This window comes from Lynx canadensis, chromosome C2 (assembly GCF_007474595.2).
Source record: "Lynx canadensis isolate LIC74 chromosome C2, mLynCan4.pri.v2, whole genome shotgun sequence".
NCBI lineage: Eukaryota > Metazoa > Chordata > Mammalia > Carnivora > Felidae > Lynx > Lynx canadensis.
In genome coordinates, this window is record NC_044311.2 from 28239656 (window position 1) to 28244624 (window position 4969).

Consider the following 4969-nt stretch of genomic DNA (forward strand, 5'->3'; position numbering starts at 1 on the left):
CTGCTGCTTGACAACATGGCTTCATGGAGCACCCGCGGCCATGGTCATCACAGTTCTCAGACATTGTTCCCATCCTTCCTGGATCATCTTCCCCCCTGCCTCTACATTCTTCACTGCCCCACACTATGCAACAGGAGGTGAGGTGAGGGGGTGGAAAAGACATCTGAAGATGGAAGAAGGAACCAGGAGTCCAGGAATGCAGCTCTAGAAGCCAGAAAGGATAAGAGACAGATTCTCCCCTATAACCTTCAGAGAGAGCATGGCCCTTCCAGCACATGCTTTGAGCCCAGTGAAGCTGACTTTGGACTCCTAATAATACAAATTATTATTGAACTGGCTCTTCACTGTAGTTTTCCTATTTTATCAGGGCCCCAACCAGGAATGTTCCCTTCCTTCTCATCCTACTAGAATGCAAATTCCCCAAGGACAACAATCCTGTCTAACTGTATCTCTACCAGCCACAATAGTGCCTGGCACATAGTAGGTACTCAAAACACAGTGGGTGAATGAATGGCCTATAGCTGTCTCCTCACCAGTCCCTCTATCCAGGACCTGGAGTACAGCCCCTTGAGTTCAACATTGCTTTAGTTGACCCAAAACTCCATACTACCGATGCAACTGGATTCTAAGAAATGAATACAGTCAAAACTGCTTCCAATTAGCCACAGACAAAACAGCACAGAGGAAAGGTGTGCTTTTGCTTTGGTGAAATTGTCGAACATTTCTGGACATAAGAGTCTCCATTGGAAGCTTTGTTTTCCTTCCCAACTAATGAACTCCTGAACTGGGCCAGAAGTGGCAATTGGTTTACAAGCGGTTGCTCATAAAATTTCAACAGAGCAACTGGCTAGTTTGGATCCTATGAGGGCAGTAAAGTTAACTAGCACATACTAGAGACAGTTTTGTTTGATAGCACCAATATAATTGGTGCTTCAATTGATGAAGTTTTGGGGTGATGGTGGGGTGGTCCAGAGCCTACGACCAAGAAAGAATTCTTGAAGACATCGTTGGTGCAAAAGGGTGATGTTATTAAAGCACGGGGACAGGACCCGTGGGCAGGAAAATCTGCACTGGGGTTGTGACGGGTAACTCATTATATACCCTCAGGTTGGGATAGAGGATAGGGCAGGGATAGAGTTAGGGGTCAGGGATAGAGTTAAGTCTCTAAGGTATTTTGGAAGCAAGGTTTCCAGCTGTTGCTTGAGGGGCTAGCTGTTGCTAGGGAAATGCCACTCGTTATTACCGTTTAATAAAACCTTAGTCATAAGACCCTTCAGAGATATATTGGGAGGCTATAAGCTTGAAGTATGATGGGAAGCATTTATCTTGGGGCAGTTGAGATAAAGGAAATAGACTTACAAGATCCTCAAGGTTGGGATAATGTTAAGCTGAGGTTCTCTTTTGCCCCTAGCAAAGTGTCATCATTGAGGCAGATGAGCTTCTAGAGGGAGGTCACTCTGCTGGTCTCAAGGACTTGTCAATGGGCTGTAGGCAGTAAGGGAATTTAATTTTTCATTTGCCTTAGTTTCCCACATGATCATAGCCAAGCACTTAAACCTTTTTTCCTTTGTTCTTGGGTAGCCAGGAGTGTCCGAGGAATATCACACATATTCCACCTGGGCTGGGGGGGGGGGGGGGGGGGCGGGCTGCCAGCCTGTGTTTTGCCCTCAGCTTGCCCCAAGCTCCCTCATCAGTAATCAATAAGATAGCAATCAAAAGCAGCTCAACTGGTCAGCACCAGATTCGCAGGGTTTTTTCCCTTCTCTTCTTTATCTAAATTATGGAATTACCCTTTCCTTCTTTTCATAAAAAACCCTTGAATTCCCCACGGAAGTAGCACATGTTTCTGGTTACTCTGGGATCTGTGCTCCCCAAAGGGTAATTCTGAGACCCCGAATAAAGGCCTTTGTTCTTTTTCAGTTTTGTCTCCTCTTCTCCATTGACACTCTTAAAAGCAGCCAAGTCATCACCGGAAAGGGAGAAGGAATGACCGTTTGTTGATCACAGATGAGGAGACTAAATCTGGGAGGTTAAGTAACCTGCCCAAGGTTTTTTCTTCAGGGTTGAGTAACCAGAAAGTTTTTACTAACCCAGTGGTTCTGAGGGTATGCTCCCAGGACTACCAGTAACTCATCCCCTGGAACACACAGAAATGGCAAATTCTCAGTCCCCACCCTAGACCTACAGAACCAGAGATTCAGGGGGTGGGCTCTGCGTCTGTGTTTTTAACAAGCCCTCCAGGGGACCCCGTGCACACTGAAATGTGACATCCTCAGTCCTCAGCCATGCTCCTCTCAGCATCTTCAAATCTACTCCTGGGAATATTTAAATGTTAAATCAGAGGATCTAATGCTTGCCCTAAAAAAGTAGAGACTTGCATGGTGCATAAAGTTAGCAATAAAGAGAGAAAAGATCAGTATTTGTCACAGGAAGGAAGTTTGAGAGAAAGCCAAAAAATGATAACCCTCACCCCCACCCTACCTCCCACCCATCATGGTCCATGGACCCCACAGCACAAAGCAGACCAGATCCCTGAGGCCTGAATAGGCCACCAGAGTGAAGGAAATTCTTGAACTATAGGGATGCTCTGAGGAGGAAAATGAAGCAATATTATCTCATGCAGGAAGAGAGCCAGTATTTTGTATTTACTATTTTACATGAAGGGAAACAAAGGTGAAAAATGGAATCTTGGCAATATTAAACAGATCAGATACACAGTTAAGGACAGGAAAGGGAATATAAAATTTAAAAAGAAACATCACATCTAAGGGTGACATGAAGTTTAGGATTTTCTTTAAAATACTACTGCAAAATAAGGGGCACCTGGGCGGCTCAGTTGGTTAAGCATCTGACTTTGGCTCAGGGCATGATCTCACAGTTCGTGGGTTCAAGCTCCACATCAGCTTCTGTGCTGACAGTTCAGAGCCTGGAGCCTGCTTCAGATTCTGTGTGTGTCTCTCTCTCTGCCCCTCCCTTGCTTGTGCTCTGTCTCTGTCTCTCAAAAATGAATAAATGTTAAAAAAATTTTTTAAATACTACTGCAAAATAAAGGGGGTGAAGCAGTGTAGATGAAACAAGACTGGCAACAAGTCAATGGCTCTTCAGAGTAATGGAAGTTCATTGTAATTCTCTCCACTTTTGCATGTATTTGAGAATTTCCCAGGACTCAGATAGAAAGAATATGTGAACATTTCAGCCCGCTAAAGGCATGTGCTGAAACAGGGAAGAGGCTAGAAGCTGCAGGAACTTATAGGCAACGACTCCATGGTTTTGATCTCAAGATACGAGCCGGAGTCAGTTTCACTCATAGGTTCCAGAATGCTAGCAGGAAAACCCATAGACCCTAGAAAAGAAAAATCCCCAGCGGCGCCTGGGTGGCTCAGTCAGTTGAGCGTCTGACTTCAGCTCAGGTCATGATCTCATAGTCTGTGGGTTGGAGCCCCGCGTCGGGCTCTGTGCTGACAGCTCAGAGCCTGGAGCCTGCTTCAGACTCTGGGTCTCCCTCTCTCTCTGCCCTCTCCTGCTCAGGCTGTCTCTGTCTCCCAAAAATAAGTAAACATTAAAAAAGAAAAGAAAAATCCCCATATTCATACTAAAAATTTACTTATTATTTATCTAAAATTCAAATTCAACTGAGCGTCCTGGATTTTTATTTGCTAAGTCTGGCAACTCTACCAGTACTGCATTATCTAACCAAAATGTGACCATCAAAGGTTGGTCCAAGTGTATTTTCTATCTCAATCCCTGTCACTGTCCTCTCTTTACTGCTCATCCTCTATTTCTCCCGTTCCTTTCCAATACATTTTTCCCCCTTTTTTCCTTCCTGGTGTCTTTATCATATGGTTAATTTCCTCCATAGTACCACCACTTCACTCACAGAAATCCATGGAACATTTTCTCAAAATGATGCCAGTTGGGGATAAACCTAGATTCAAAACAAAGTCAAGGGAACAGCTCCCTTGTCTTGGCATTTTCTGAATTAATTGCATTTCTTTCCAGTACTGGAAACCCAAAATTCAAGAATTTAAGAAGATCCAGGAAGAAAAGCAAGCGAACAGAAAGGAGAGAGCCAGTATGGTCCTGAATCTCACACCTCTACCACAGAAGGGATATTTTTAGTCTAGTCTGTTACACCTAAGAAGTGAATCTAGAAAATTGGTCATATTTAAAAAGAAAAGACAAGTTTTATTTTGCAGAAGAGAAGTTTTAAAAACCAGAACAAAACACAAAAGGGCGGGAGACTCAAGAGTAAAAGATAATGCATAGAACTCTTCTGCTGACATTTTGTAAAAACAAAAGATTTCACAAGAGTTCAAATTAGTCTTCAACTCCCATAGGTGGTGGATGGCATGACTTATTACCATATATTTACAAGGAGAGAAACAATCTCAGCAGGGTGGGGAGGACTAACTGGGATTCTGGAGTTAAGGTTAAGTATGTGAGAAACCCAGCTTTGGGTATGAAGAACACGCAGGCCTCACTGGACCTCCAATCACTGGAGCCTCCTGGTGTCAGGATGCATTCCTGAGGAATCTTTTGTTTGCAGGTGACAGAAAACAAGACTGGCAGTGAATTTTCTGAATCTCATGACTGAAAACCCCAGGAGTTGTCTAGCAAGTCAGGCATCCCTTGCTCCAGGAGTTAAAACTACCTTACCAGGTCCTGGTCTTTTTCTCTCCATTTCTCAGCTTCCACTTCCTCTGTACTAGCAGCTCTGTCCTCAGAGTTTATTACTCCTTATGGTTTTTAGTTGGCGAAAAAGCTCCATCTTTTGCATACTTTCAGGTTCAAGGCCTGCAAGAAGTAAAGAGAAAAAAAAGGAGCCCTTTCCTAAAAGAATCAGAAACAGTCCCTTCGAGAAGCACTCGCTGTGCTTGGGTTGTGACTCCATTTCCTAACCAATCACTGTAGAGCAAGAAATGCAACCAAAGGATTGGCTTAGGACCCTGGCCGAGAATGGGCCACCAAA